Source organism: Episyrphus balteatus, chromosome 1, assembly GCF_945859705.1.
Source record: "Episyrphus balteatus chromosome 1, idEpiBalt1.1, whole genome shotgun sequence".
NCBI classification, from domain to species: domain Eukaryota; kingdom Metazoa; phylum Arthropoda; class Insecta; order Diptera; family Syrphidae; genus Episyrphus; species Episyrphus balteatus.
The window spans coordinates 19,852,557-19,868,764 of NC_079134.1; the positions used below are offsets into that span (position 1 = coordinate 19,852,557).

General features: G+C 29.8%; 1 long non-coding RNA gene across 2 annotated transcripts in view; it reads right to left on the bottom strand.

The window, feature by feature from the left end:
• Window positions 1-5,719: 5,719 nt before the first annotated feature.
• LOC129906043 (uncharacterized) overlaps window positions 5,720-16,208 on the bottom strand; it is an 81,773-nt gene continuing 71,284 nt past the window's right edge. The window contains exons 1-3 of one of the 2 annotated variants that reach the window (XR_008770710.1): window positions 15,547-15,682; window positions 6,073-6,199; window positions 5,720-5,962 (exon numbers count right to left, since the gene is read on the bottom strand). This is a non-coding gene — a long non-coding RNA (uncharacterized LOC129906043). Of the gene's footprint in view, window positions 5,963-6,072; window positions 6,200-15,546; window positions 15,683-16,208 lie in introns of those variants that run through there. The other variant, XR_008770711.1, reaches the window with a different exon arrangement.

Sequence of the window (16,208 nt, forward strand, 5' to 3'; positions counted from 1 at the left end):
AAAACCTGGCCATAATTATTTTTCATGGTTTTTGTTATTATTTCTGTTTAAAATGAGTATTCCTACAAGAAAATACAATATAAACCTAGTTTTTGTTATTTTTATTTTTTTACGAAAAACTAAAAAAATTGATTAATGGCCTGTACTCCGCCTGTCGACATTATTTTTCCCAAAATTTTTTCCTCATCCCTAATACGCAATTCTCGGTTTCTTTTCTCTCTTCCCTAACCTTAATTAAGATCACCCAAAATAAAATACACTAATAACATCAGTAAATTTAATTTAAAAACAAAAAACGTTGCATAAAGTAAGGAGTATTTTCTATCAGAAAGTGAAAAACTATTTGAACCTCGATTCTCTAAAGAGCACCTAAGAGCACCCAATTTTTGTTGCATTGTGTTAAAAAATATATAAACTAACTCATAAGTTTCAATTCATCGCAGAATAACGGGGTATACTGAAACAAAATCATTAAAGTTCAAATAATAACTTAACAAAAATATCAAGTTTTTAGATACTAGTTCTAAGCCCGAATTAAAATAGAAAAAAACCATCTAACATTTTCAAAACTTTATTAATATCGTTAATAAATAACTGAAGAAGAATTCTCCATTTAATTTTTTTTAGATTTCTATCACAACACTTCGATATCGCATATAGAATAACACTTACCAAAATACTTCGCATTCAAATAAAAATGAGGTAGATGTAACGGTTAACTTTGAACTTATTTTTTAACGAGACACGATCGAAAAACAAAAAAATGAGTGCAGCATATTGACACAGGTTTATTTTGCACCCACTTTGCCAAACTTTTTGGTGTCAATTTTGATTTTCAGAAAATCGACTTATGACCTGCTTTTTACTGCAAATACTCCTATGTGCGCTGTTTCTTCGGACTAAGAAGGCATTTAAGCAGTAATGTCTCTCTCAAAGAACCAACGAAGCTCAGTTGTGCTGTACCTATGGGGGCGCGTACCTATGCAAAAATATACATAAAATATCTTTAACAATAATTTATAAATTTTTAGTAAAAAAGTTCACTTTTAATATTTAATAGACTAATCAGATCTGGACAGTAGCTTTTTTAAGCTCTTTTTTGGATCTAACGTGTCTTACAGATGAAACAAGTGGATCTGATGATACCTATAGATAGCATATTAAATAAATCTTCATTTTGTAGTCAAATTTGTCAAAAATTATCACGGACAAGAACAACGGAACATCCTTCAAAAAATTAATATCTGACCAATAAAAAGAGATAAAAAAAAATTGTAAACGCAGTTACAATGGATAATATTTCTTCTAAAAATTAAAACCTTAAAAGCGTTGCTAGCATTACTATTAACAGAGAACTAAGCGTTTACGTGGGTCAAGGTATGCCAAAGTAAGCGTTTTCTCAAGCCTTTATTTTTTTTTTTTTTTTTCAAAGTACAAAATCTCGGCAGTGCGCAAGCATGCGCAGCTAAATATTTTTATTTTGGCTCAACAATTTGTTGGTACACATACCCTATTCGGCTTAATGCATGAACTCGAATGGATTATTAACGGTACCTGTCATAGAACCGTTTTTTTTTAAATCCGATATTCTCCGAAACGGCTTATTCGATCTCAACGAAACTTTTTGTGAAGAAGCACTTATATAACACAAATATAATCCATATATAAAATTTCAAAAAAAAAAAATAATTTTTGGATTTTTAAAAAAAATTTAAAAATTTTTTTTGAAAAATAAAATTTTTGAAAACGGGACATTGTATTTTTTTGAAATTTTGTTTTTAGATGTGGATTAGTATAGTGATTTCTACAAAGTGGCATACCAATTTTAATTTAAACATTTTTTTTTTAAGAAAATCTCTTTTCGGCCGATGATTCCTAATACCCTGTGAAACAATTTTCTTGAAATTCATAGGTGTAACAGCCCTGGAAATTTCCTTCAAATAAATAACAAAAACTGTACTGCTACCTCAATCCGTTCAAAAGTTATGATTTTTGCAACGAGATAAGTCATTTTGGACAACCGTGGGGCGCAGCGCAGACTTAAACATTGACATGAGCGGATGAAAGCCTTCAGGGTTTCTTTGAGAGGAAGATTCTTCGGTATTTGTGTGGGTCCAAAAATATATTATTCTTCATTAAATATTCAACCACCAATTTTGTAAAATTACTTTCAAAAGCAGTTTTGATCAGAGACCAGAAATAACATCAACCTTTATTTTTAACTGGTTTCTCTCTAAGAGTTACCATACATGACTTTAAATAGGTCTCGGTTAAGATTTGAGATTTAATTTGAAAAATAAAAAATAAAGTAAAAAAAACCAGTTTTTGTGACCTTTTGACCCCTATAACTCTTAACGCGGACACGATATCAATGTCGATTTTTCACATCTTCATAACAAAGCCGTCATTAAGCTGTATACCAAAATTCAGCCCAGTAGGAATTTTTCCGCAGATTGGGCTTAAAAATGACTAAAATGACTGGGCTAGAAAAAAAATAACAAAAATAATAAAAAATTATTAAAATTATTTTTACTTTAAGTGGAGCAATTGCATATAATTCATCAATTTATAAGTTCAAGTGACCTCAACTCCAAAAATGTATAAAGCGTTTCGCCCAGGTACCTGGGAGTTGAGGTCACTTGAACTTATAAATTGAATAAAAAATAAAGGTTGTCGGTTGAGATTTATTTTTTATTTTTAAAAATATCTCTTAACGGTTAGGATTTTTACAAAAAAAAAAAAAAAAATGAAAACGATCTATCTACCTTTAAGCGTTTTCGCTAAAAATAAATCAAAAATGGTTAATTCAAATAAAATGTCTAATATGTCAACAATGTCTTTATTTTGTAAAAATAACTATGAAATTTTTTCTTAGTTTATGCATTAAGTTGAACTAATAATAGACTCTCAAAGTTTTTTGGCCCAAGATTATATCTCTTTTTGATTAAAATAAAATGTTAAGATGAAAATGTTCGTTCCACTGTGATTTGAGTAGCTGTTACGACAAGCACCACCAATGCAATTTCGAATATTTCAGGAGACCGATGTTCTAAATTCTAATTGATAAATTTGCAGATGGGATTTATTTTTTTCTCTCAGGGATAAATCTCACTGGTGGACTTAAACATAAACAAATACAAAATTTCTCTCATTCCTTGACGGAAATTTTTCCTTTTTTAAAATAAACAATTTCATGACCTTAATTCTTTGGCGCCGGGTACAAAGGTGTTAAGTCAGAAAAGGTATTTTGAGGAAAATGAAATTGAAGTTTTAATTTTTGTTTGTAAATCTGAATATTATTATTTTGAAAAAGTAATGATGCAGAAACATCATCTATAAGATCATTTTTAATATCCATGTGGTGTTGACCAGAAAATGACCGTTCTTAAAAAAAATTGTGTTGACTTTAAAGCCATTTAGTCTTCAAAAATAAACTTGGTCCAAAGGTATTAAGTCAAGAAAAATCTTCGTTTATATTAGCTGTGTTTTATTTTCCTCGTGATCCAGATCAGATTATTGTTTTTATTAGCATTACAACAAAAGCAGGATTTTGTTTTGAATTCTTTTTGTATACCTAATGTAATACTGTAGAAAAATGACTTTTCGTTTTCTGTCTTCCTCTTGACTTAACGCCTTAGGATCAATTTTTTTTTTATTTAAAAATTAAAAATGAATGCAAAAACAAAGGAGTTAAGTCAACTTACGCCCTTAGTACCACACAATTTTTAAATTTTGTTGACTTAAACTATTTGTACCGAATCATTTCTAATGGAAAGAGATACTCTAGAGCTATGGCGATGGGACCAAATGAAAGGGAAAAAAAACTGACTGAAAATCCGAAAATCGATATTTTTGACTTAACCTCTTTGTACCCGGCAGCAAAGAATTGAAAATTTTAACAAATAAGAGTTACCTTTCAGAAGGTTGAGATTTATTTCTGATCTCTGGTTTTGATAGATCCAAATTTGGATTTTGAAAATTGAATAAAGAATCATTTGAAAGATTAACATTTTTCTCATTGGTCAGAACTAAATGTGTAAAGCGAAAATGGGTGTTATTTAATCTTGTAAAATTTTGATTGGATAGTTATAGATATACATTAGGGTGGTCCACTTTTTTGGTTTTTACATTTCCGTTGTTCCCCACTCAAAAATTGGTTGCATATGTGTTTTGTATTACACACGTGAAATTTCAGCATTTTAGGTGAAGTGTAAGTGGGCGCTCAACAGGCTCAAAGTTTTTGCTCAGATGCTGGTATAGCTGGGTTCTCATGCCTAGTAATTGACTCCTGTTTTGATTTATCAAGTGAATTAAGTTATGATGTGGTAAAGTTTTTCATAAAAAACCAATAGTTAAGTGATATTTTCACAGATAATAATTTTTGTTCATTTAAATTCGTCTGTAAGTATTTTTTGCTTAAAGTTATCAAAACAGAATTAATCAATGAAATACGAGCTAATGACTCAAAATCAAAGAATCGTGAAAATCATTTACTTGGTTGTCGGGAACATGCGTGTTTATCATGTTTAATCCAAATTGCAACCTCAAGCCAAGTCCTAATACGATATAATCAGATATTAAGGGTAAGGTAAGGGTAACAAAGTCTAATATTCCAAAGCTGATGAGCGCCCTCTTCCTTTTAGTTTTGAAGGCTAAAACTTTCAGCATATGTTGGTATTGATGTCTGTAGCAAAATAATGTGTGGGCAACTAATGAATTATATGGTTTATTTTTTTGCCTTATAACGTGGACCACACTAATATACATATATGGTTTTGTTTTTGTGAGAAGATCGCAAAAACGTTGAAATAGAAAAAAAAACATATGTATACTTATGTAAGTTTGGGAGACATAACTGAAATTAACTTCTTATTTGTCCAACTAATATTGCACCTACGTATCGATATTCTCTTATTTATGTTTCCATAATTCCATATCGTTCCTCGCAATTGTTGCCAACCCAAAAATCACATGTCATAGCTTAACATAACTTTAGAATTCGTAACTCTAGTTTTTCGTAACTTCGGTTTCGCGTAACTTTGACGGCCGTAACTCTGTCGCGCGTAACTCTGTTATTCGTAACTCCGTTACCATTTCGTAATGTTGGTTTAAAAAAAAATGAATGGTACGTGCTGTAAAAGTGATGGATTACATCTTTACAAGAGATTGTTTTGAGTGCATGAATTTGCATGTGTTTAAAAGTTAAAGGACTCCTTCTCATTTTCAAAAAAAAAAATTGTTATTAGCCAAAAAAATTTGTTTAAGTTATTATTACAGCACGTACCATTCATTTTTTTTTAAACCAACATTACATCGCTCTCTTTTACTTCCAAACTTCAATTTTTATTTAAAATATATGCCAACATTTCATCATGCTGATAAAATGTCAAAAATAAAATATGGCATAATTTCATATCCGTATCTGATTTATGAATGTCCATGTCCATGGCTACTGTCTTGCTTGTCATTTCGACCAGAATAAAAGCACTCGCCATCATCAAAAATTCGATTCAGGTAAAATAAATAAATGGGTCATACTTTTTCTGTGTCAAACCAAAAAGCATAAAAGATTCAAACAAATCGATAAAATATATTTTACATGACAGCGAACATCAAAAAAACCAAAACATCATGACACTTGGTCATTTTTTATGCAAATTTTCAAAAAAAAAAAAAAAAATCTGATTTCATTTTTGATCTTTTGCCATTTGCCATATAAAGTAATGCTCTCATAATATTCCATACACGATGACAAGACGACTTCAATCGGAACTTTGATTTATCAAAATTTGAACACGAAACAATATTCTTTGGCATCATTTTTGAGACTTGTGGTTTTGATATTTTTAAATAATTAGGTTACTTTTTTATACGTTTCTTTTGCTTGTGGGAAAGAATTCAAAATATTTCGTTGCATTTTTTAGATTTCGTGCTGTCTTCGGTATCCCAAATTCCACAGCACCTGGTTCGAGGAAGTCGACGACACCATTTTATGGATTTCGATAACAAAAATAAAATAAAATAAAAAATAATAATAATAACCATAAAGATAAACAAAACTTCAATTATTACCCATATCGCGAAGAATTATGTGTCATCGCGATGGTCACGTCTGTCTTTTGCGAACCAAAAATCAAATCGAACATTGTCGACGGCGGACGACATTGTCCACAAGCATTCGTGGATTTTACTTGACAATCTGAAAAAAAAAAGAAAAAAATACAAAACATTTCTGAACGCATGCAAGCATGTGCGACTAGGTTAGGTGGGTAGAGCTATATAGCTTTTATAGGCTTAGACATGGAACATAGGTACAGCGATGCATTGAGTCAATGCGGTAGAATTGTCACTGGTTAGCGATGCACCGATCAATCGGTCACAATTTATTACCTTTTCGGATAACTAATAAAGTATTTCTCTCTGTTCTGTTGACTGTGCTGGTGGTGTTGTATCAATGCCAGATAAGGAGCTACCTATTTTTGGGGCGACAAACAATCTATATCCTGTCTATGGCGTTCAATATAAATAAAATTTATATCTAATTAACTGTTATAAAGTCAAGATGAAATTGACAACATGCGATTTAGTGCAAGATGTAGAAGTTTTAATGGTTCAATATTACACGTTAAGAAGTTTAAGACATGGAACTTTTAGGGCTCTAAAATTGTGTGTGATCTCATTTTAATTTCGTCCAGTTATTGCCATAGAAACTATGAGAACACCATAAAACAAACTTTTGATCCATTGAAGTCGGTTTTGTTTTTTTTTTTTTGACATGACAACGTCTTATAAATCGATGAACCATGGCAGCCACCACAAAAAAGTGACGCCATTTTCTCCCGTTCCACTCTCGCACTTTCGCAGTGCGGCAAAAAATTGCAACTCAAAATTAAAAATAAACTATTAGAGATACAAAAATCTCCTAAAGCTTATTTGAAAGATAATAACCTAAAGCTTAATCCAAATGAAGGATTTTTAAAAATTCCGTCATTTAATAGGGTAAACAGGGATAAAACGGAAAGATGAAATTGGGGCTAAAATCTAAACGCGAAATCGTAGAGAGATAATTTTTTTTGCTATATATATATAAAACTAATTTAAGAATAACTGCATTTAAGAAAAAATTCTAAAAAATTTTAAAACTAAGCTACAACGTTTTGTTTGAACGTTGTACACGTGTTGGGGCTATGACAAAATGATGATTTTGGGTAGGGGAAATTTTTTTTTGACAATTCTTAAGGTGCCAGGTGAAATATGAGGGGAAAAAAAATTAGGCGATTCATACGGATTTTTTTCCAACACTCTGCGTTTCGAAATATGAATTTTTGAAAAACACCTTGTTTTTTAAGGGTATTTTTGGATAGTTTTTGATTTTTAGCTTTTTTTTGGAGCGTTGCCTTATGTATACATGTACAAAAAATTGGAATCGTTTAGTGAGTTTTGACTGAATAACGGAAGAAACAAGTTTTTAAAAAACAGGTTATTTTACCGTTTTTAACCAATTTTCATCGTTTTTTATTTTTATCTTTTTTTCTTTAATAGATACAGGAATAAAGTACATAGAGTAATGATAGACCATGACTACGACTAAATGTCTGCGAAGCTTCAATCATTTTCGTAAACACAATTTTGAGACAAACGGTAAAATAAAATTTTAGAATTCAACGGGTTATAACTTTTGACCAAGAACAGATAGAAATTTTATTAAACTTTTATGAGCATTCTGATATAATTTCCTTTCATTTGGTATATCACACATAACGATAGACTAACTACAAGCTACACAATTTTAATTCCAGAAACTTGCGAAAAACCTCAAAACACCAGTGGAGATCTGTTGCCCCCCCCAACAGCCAACAGTGTGGAAATTCGACATGGTTGACTTTGAAAAATTCTAATTTCTCTCGTAGGCATCTTTGAAATGAGATTGACACGTCATATGAAAGGTGAAATAATAAGCTTTCACATGGTTTATATTTTTTATAGGTTGTCAAACAAAAAAATTGATTCCATAGCCTGAGAACATAAAAATAAATGTTTTTTTTTGCTTTTTTTAATGAAATTTGATCGAGTTTAAAAAAATTCTAGCTCTTTTTCTAGATGTCTCATAGACCTGATCAATATATACATATATTTTGAGCAAAGACAATAAGCTTTCAGATGGTATAAAATTTTTTATAGATTGTTAGGGAAATGGAATGGAATTAATGACGTGAGAAGATAAAAATTCATGTTTTTTTTTGCTTTTTTTGATGAAAATGATTGTTTTCAATAAATTATTTTTATACTTTTTGCGCATTGTTAAAATTTAAAAATTGTTTTTTACTTGCTCTATAGGGCAAGTATTGGTTTCGTGTCGAAAAAAAAATTGAGGTTTTAATCAAATCCAACATTACGATGATGGAGAATTCCAAAAAGTGGGTCTCGCAAATCCGTCCGTGCGTCTGTGCGTCTGTGCGTCCATCTGTACACATTTCCACAGCCTTAACGCGTGGATGGATTTTCTTCAAATTTGGTACAGATGATTTTTATGGAATTCTGAAAGTTGTTTTTTTTTTTGTTTTTTTATATCTCGTTTAGAACGTATACCTCCCATACAAAAAAATACGATATTGCGAATTTCTCGAAAACGGCTCTAACGATTTTGATTAAACTTTGTATACGTAATATTTAAAGCAATGGCAATAAAATTGCATTTTTATTTTTTCTCAAAAAAGTGATATACAAAAAAAAATTTTTTTTATATGAAAAAAATTTTGTCTAAATGTCGGCTCTTCCCCAACCTCAACAAAATTTCTTTAAAATTTATTTTAGAGGCAGCTCGTAAAATCTACAAGTAAACTAACATAAAAGTGCTTTGAACTGCAAGAGCAAGTACTTGCGACCCCAGTCGTGCATTTTATTTCTTAAGAAGAAATACTTGGTTTTTAAATTGCATAATTTTTTTTGTAAGCTTTTTAAATAAAAAAAATAATATAATGAGAAAATAAAAAAGGTATTTTTTTTTTTAGCTTTTTCTTGTAAATTATGATTGTTTGAAATAAGTAAACGCTTCAATTGACTCATTTTAAACAAAACCACACAATCTGTTTTCTGACGACGTTATCACGTAATATCATCGTCCGTAAACCGTCTTTACAGACAACCTCTTTTTGATAAAAATGATTATATTGCAGCGTTTTAAAAAAATTAATTATGATTACATCTTTACAAGAGATCGTTTTGAGTGCATGAATATAATTAAACATACAAACTCTAAGTCATATTTTTGTGTAAGAATCACAAGTACAAAGTCTTGCATAATTTAAACTGTCACTACGGTGTATGAGTAATATTTTTTTTTTTTATTTTGTTGGGAAGACAATTTTTCTCTACCATTGACTCACATTTACTCTTGTGACTAAGAGTGTGAGAATTTCCTTTGTTTTGTGTTTGATTTTAATTATACCTTGAGAAATCACTGATTCCAGTTTAAAATTCATATTCCAACAAAACAGCTAACTATCCCTAATTTGTTAACAAAAAATATTCAAAAATTTGCAAAAAATCATATATCACGGCTAATTTTGCATAATCCCTCTCAAGTTCAGTTCAAATTGAAATCAAATGGTTTTGTTTCCCACGACTTGTCACTAAGTTTATACTTATATTTTTGTTTTTATTCAATATCTTAAGAAATAACAATAAATATTTTTAAAAAATAAGTAAATTTAACCAAAACTGGTCTATAATGACAAAAAAAAACACAAACAATTATTATAAAACATTCAAACAAAATGCAAAAAAAAAATCCCTGTCGATTGATTTTTAAATTTAATTCAATAAATTAAATTTAGCCAATGACCAGAGAAGATAAATGTTTGTTTGAATTGCTTTTATAAGAGGGGAATAACAAATTAAATTCACATATATCCAAAGCAAATAAGCACTCTATTCGGGCTTTTTTTTGTATATTCACGACCCGTGGCTTTTGTGTATGCTTTTACGCGATTAAAAAAATGTCCAAAAATTAGATAAACATTCAAATAAATTTTGTCACAAAAAAAAAAAAAAACATAATACAAGAATGTAAAATTATTAACAATATTTTAAAAGAGGAAACAAATGCAAATTGAAACACAAAAAAAACATACTACTTGTGAAAATGAGTCAAACGCAACTTTGTGGTTTTTTGGATATGGCGTTTCGTGGGTTCATTCGATCACATTAAAATTAATTCGAGTGTGAACTCGATTGACAGCTTGACTTGCTACCTACACAGTACACATGTTTATATCGCGATATGAAGGAATGAAAGGTGTTGAATTATTTTTGTTAATTTTGGAAGTTTTTTTTTTGTGTTTATAGAATTCGACCCATGTCATATCTGATATTCGATTTGAATAAATAACCATTTTATCCTCATAATAGTCAAAAGTTACAGGATTCTTACATTAAATCAGCCATGGAATTCGGCGACCATATGTTTGCAAGCTAGAATTTTGACAAGGACTTTAAGTTAAAAAACCCGTTTTTTGTAACTTAATCTATATTTTAATGAAATATTAAAAAAAAAAAAAACAAAGTATACAGATTAACTTTTTAAAAATTCTTAAAACAATTTTCTATGGATGCCGAGAAAATTAAGTCCAAAAAAAAGTGATTTACAAAATTTGGTTGATACGTGTCAAGTAATAAAATTTTTGCTTTCAAATAACATTTTTAAAGGATTAAGATAGGTAAATTCTGATGACACCAAAATTCGTTTCATCGAAAATAAATTTGAAACCGATATGCATATTTAATATTTGTTTGATATTTGCATGAAATGCATATGCATAACATATGCAAAATATATGCAAAATATGCAAAAAATTCTTATGTTAAACAAGTAAAAAAATTATATTTAAGTGATTCAGAAAATAATCGGCGTTATTATGAATTCCATTCGTATCGAAAATTCCCTAAAAAATAAACACGGAATCCGTCCGTAGTCGAAAATTCCATACAAACAACCGGATTTTGTGATTATTTTATTCGGGAATCGTAGAAATTTTCCGATACATCCTTTAATAATTTTAATTTACTACCACAACTCTCTACGAGTTTTCCAATAAAAAGAAGCTCATTTTTCCCAATCTTTTTTTTTTACAGAATCTCAGAAAATGGTTTACTTTATTTAAATTATTATAATCCAGTCAAATAAGGGTTTAACCTCGGAATGAATGTTAGTAGAAATTTTTTTTGCTCAATATCTTCCTTTTGCCATTCTATAACATATCTCAAAAGTCTAGAAAAATCTCATGTCCGCTTGTCGCGATTTCAAGGTCAAATCGCGAAATGGAGATTTTCAAAATTAGCAAAAATAGGCTATGGTATTATATACACATATGATACATGATTTCGAAGTATTTTCTAATGCTGATTCCAAAAAATCTAAAATCAAGACAATCTGACGTCTCTGGAAAAAGTAATACCTGTTTTTCATCTGTCAACTCATATTATTATAACAGTTGCAAGCTTACTGCCGAAAAACCCTTAAAAGTTATGGTAGAGGAACCAAATTTTGCATGAAGGTTTTCATATCCATTATTATTAGGAATCAAAAAAATGCAATGAAAAAAACATTTATATCTATGAAAAATTGGTTTTTTTTGAAAAAGGGGAAATTTTGGGATATGCACTAAAAACATCCTGGTACAATTTTGGAATTAGTGCTAATAGGCTAATTTTTTTGTTTCTTGAAATCATGTATCATATGTGTATATAATTGGTACCATAGCCTATTTTTGCTAATTTTGAAAATCTCCATTTCGCGATTTGACCTTGAAATCGCGACAAGCGGACATGAGATTTTTCTAGACTTTTGAGATATGTTATAGAATGGCAAAAGGAAGATATTGAGCAAAAAAAATTCCTACTAACATTCATTCCGAGATTTACCCCTTTTTTCTCCCTTATTTTACTGTATTATATTCGAGAACTTAATTTTTCAAGACTTTCTTTTTTGAAAAGTTTGATAATTTTGAGAACAAAATTTAAGTTAGCAGAATATTTGTTCTGTAAGCAAATAGGTAAAATCTTTATTAGTAACAAAATTCGTCAGAAAACGGGGTACTTAATAAAAATTAGTGTAATAATGTAGTATTCAAAATAATTTTCAGAAAATGTTTTTTTTTTCCAAAAATGACGAAAAAAAAAGATTTTTTAAAATTAGTAATTGAAAACTATTAGGTATTCTAAAACCTATTTTATACTAACATTTAAAGACATTCTCTTGTTATTGTTAAGTGACTGAGCAGTTAATTTAACTTTGGCATACTTAACTATCAGTTAATTTGACAAAAAGAAGGAATAACAATGTTATTTTCTGCTTACTTTGCTCTGCTTATTTGAGGGACATGCAGAAAAGATTTTTTCAACGTCACATTAAGTAAAAAGTGTTAAGTTTGATATTTTCATTTGTAACAGGTTTTTTGTATATATTTTGCATATTTTCGATATGCATTAAAATTTGTTATATTTGAATGATAAAACGTCTAAATACAAAGTTTGGTATAAATACGATGTAAAATAAGAAAGTATACAAAATCCGAAGTCTACATATAAGTTATTCCAATCCATACCTCTTAGCTGATTTTTGTTGAATTTATTTATGAAACATTGAATTTGACCGTTTTGACTTTTAAACTTCCATATCTCGAGCTGTAGATTTTTTAAATGTTTTAATTGTACGTGTGACCTTCATATTTATTATATTTTCTAATATCTATGGATTCTTATAGGTATTAATCTTATTTTTATCATGTTTTTTAAGAAAATTGTTTTGTTTCCCATTAAAAAAAAAAACATTAATATTCAAATTTTTAAGTAGTATAGGTCTCTGGCAATTTTTTTATCTCTAAGACTTGCCATCTAAGCAAGCTCGCGCAGTCAAAAAAAAACTCAAACTTTTAACTTTAAAGCTTGGCAACTCTATGCCTTGACACGATATCGCTAGGCAACCCATGTGCATCAAACTTTTTATTTAAACGCTACCTTTGGAAAAATACAACTCTCAAATGGTATAACAATGAGGGTAGGTCGTCCTTAAACTAGAGAGCCACTGTGGCGTATGTGTAACTTTTTGTCTTATTTCAACCTTTTTATTTCAAATTGTTCTATTATGTTAAAAAATTGAGTTTATAAGAAATTCACACTGTACGTGCATATTTTTGTATGTAGGTTCTTGAAGTTTATTATTACCTGAAAAATGTACTAATTTTCTATAAAATTTTAAGCCATCAACCCCTTTCGATATACTTCGATTAAATTAAGTGTTTTTAATAAAAAAAAAGAAAGCTCAAAATACAAGTTTTTAGATTTTTTAATTTTTAATGCTAAAAAATTTGAGAGTGGAGGTATGTATAACCAAGTAAGAGTTTGCAGTTTCATAGCCTTATGCGTTCTTATAACGAATTCAAAAGTCTGGCAGCTTTAAATCTCGGCTTTATTTGGTTTTGGTTGGCATAAAATTATAAAATTGCAAACTCTTAATTTGGCTATACCTCCACTCCCAAAATTTGACATTGGATATTAAACTAAAATAACTAGGTACCTATCTAGACCAGTGCCGAAGCCTTCAAAAACATTAAAAAATAAGAAAAAATCATAGTTGGATGAAACAAATTGGAAAAGGAGGTGAATATCAAAGAAATGAAAGGAAAAATAAATTACGGGCGAGCCGAGTTCGGGAAGTGGTAGGGTTGAGTTTTTAATGTATCTCTCGATTTCCGGCAAAACTACAAGTCCTATGGAAAAAAGTTGTATGGCAAGGTTGTAGGTAATAAAAAGATCTACAACTTATGTATTAACAATTTTTTCACATAACCTCAAAATTTATGTGAAAAATTCAAAAAACCGAGTTTTTGGTTTTTTTTTTTATCTTTTTCAAAAAAATGTTTTTTTCTACGAAATTTGGTGAAAACTTACCTTTTTATGTCCCGAATACACAGTAATTTATTTGATTTAAAATATTTATTTTTTAACCTCTTTTTTTACTTAATATCAAAAAAACACCCTAATTTTCAAATTCACGTGTCAAAATATTAGCTTTTTTCAAAAAATCGTTAGGAATTTCGTTCGTTTAAATCTCTACTTTCTAATAGTGTAAACAAAAATTTACATTAGTACACCAAAGCGCATGTTCTCGGAAAATGCAAAAAGCTTGAATTCGAAAATTTTGTTATCATTATTTAAAATTTTGGAATATTTATCAAAATTTACACTTTAATTACTCAAAAACCGTAAGATTTTATGTTACATTGATTAATGTAACTTATACATAAGTTGTAGATCTTTTTATTACCTACAACCTTGCCATACAACTTTTTCCATAGGACTTGTAGTTTTGCCGGAAATCGAGAGATACCATTTTTTACCATTAAAAACTCAATCCTACCACTTCCCGAACTCGGCTCGCCCGTAATTTATTTTTTCTTTCATTTTTATCCTATTCACCTCCTTTTCTAATGGGTTTCATCCTACTATGATTTTTTTTTTGTTTCAAAAATTATCTACCCTGGGCTAATCGTTTTTGACTGATAAAATATTTTTTTGAGAAATATGTACCTCCAATGTAGAGTCCAGAAGCACCTGGTGTAATGATTTTTTAATTTTTTTTTCGCATTAGTAAAGTAACTTTTGTACAGGTTTTAATAAATGGATTTCAAAGAACTAAAAATCTCTCCACGTTTCCCAAATAAACCAACAATAACCTATAACCTTTCTTAAACAGTTCGTTTACTTTATTTGACTCTCGTGTCTCATATTAAGTAAATAATTCATTTAAATAAATATATCGGTTGGTACTAAGTACACCATCAACACTTTATACTTTCAATAAATTTTATCTCAATTCGATGACAAAATATAAAAAGATTAATTTAATTTAAATTTTTTATTATCTTCCCCAAAAAAAAAAAAGTCCATTTATTAAGAACAATTCATTAACTTTACATCAACAACAACGAACAATAAATATCAATCCCATAAAGATCGTTAACAGTCGATAAATACACCTTGTTAAGTGCCAATCTTTTGACAATAAATCCAAGAATAAATTTTCAAAAAAAAAAAAAAAAAATACAAATCAGCTACAACAAGTTGATGTCAAAGCAAAAAATCAAATTCATCCACCTTAAAAGTCACCAAAACTAACCCAAACTATGTGTATCAATGTGCTATCTTTTAATGAAGGTGATAAATATCTCAAGGCGCTTATAGACTTCCATTATACAGTCTGGATAGCTATTTCTATTATAGACTCGGAGACAAGGCCTTAAATTAGTCAACGAATCATGTTATGTTTTTTTTGTTCGTTTGGAATTTTGTGATACAACATTCTGATTGGTTGATATCGCCGAAATAAAGAGATCGCACACCAAAAAAATGTAGACACTTCAAGATCGTCTTTTGTCCATAAAGCTTCTGTCAAATTAGCAATTTAAATCAATCTTTTATGTTAACAAACGTCGAAAAGTGATGGACTAATTATTATTTTGTTGGCAATTTAATTTGTTAAATTACCACTCTCTCGTTCTCATCTTCGCTTCGCTTCAAAACCGTGTCGTGTAGGAGGTGTGTGATTCCAGCGAATAGATGTCGTCTACCTCAAATGCCGTCTAAATTAGTGAACCACCCAGCATCGAAATCAGAATCGGAACCAAAAAACACTGATGTGCGCCATCGTTTGCCAACGATATGCAAATTCGAATCAACACCAGCCAGAGTTCCAAATCAAAAATGTGTGTAGGGATTTTGGTTACGCCGTTGAGTCGAACTCAGGCAACAACAACAAAAAAAAAAAGAGAAATTAAAAACCGCTTGATTGCACTGACAGGGTCTGTGTCACTAAGTCATCCCAGGATTCGCACTATTAACTATATCCCGATTCCCGTAAATTCCTCCTATACCCAACTAAAGCAACTCAGGGGAACTTAATTGCTTTAACACTTTGTCATTTAAAAATAAAAACATCATTGGTGACATAAAAAAAAACTTTCAACAGGCTCGAAGGTGGTGGTAGCTGGCGCTATAGGCCTCGATTTGTGCGGAGGTATGACGAAACTAAAAACGCAAAAAAAAGGACATTTATCTAAAAAAAAACAAAAAAAATGACAAAAACTCCCCACCAAAGATCAACAGGGTGTACCTACTGCTGCACGATGATAGCCGGTGTATTGTACATT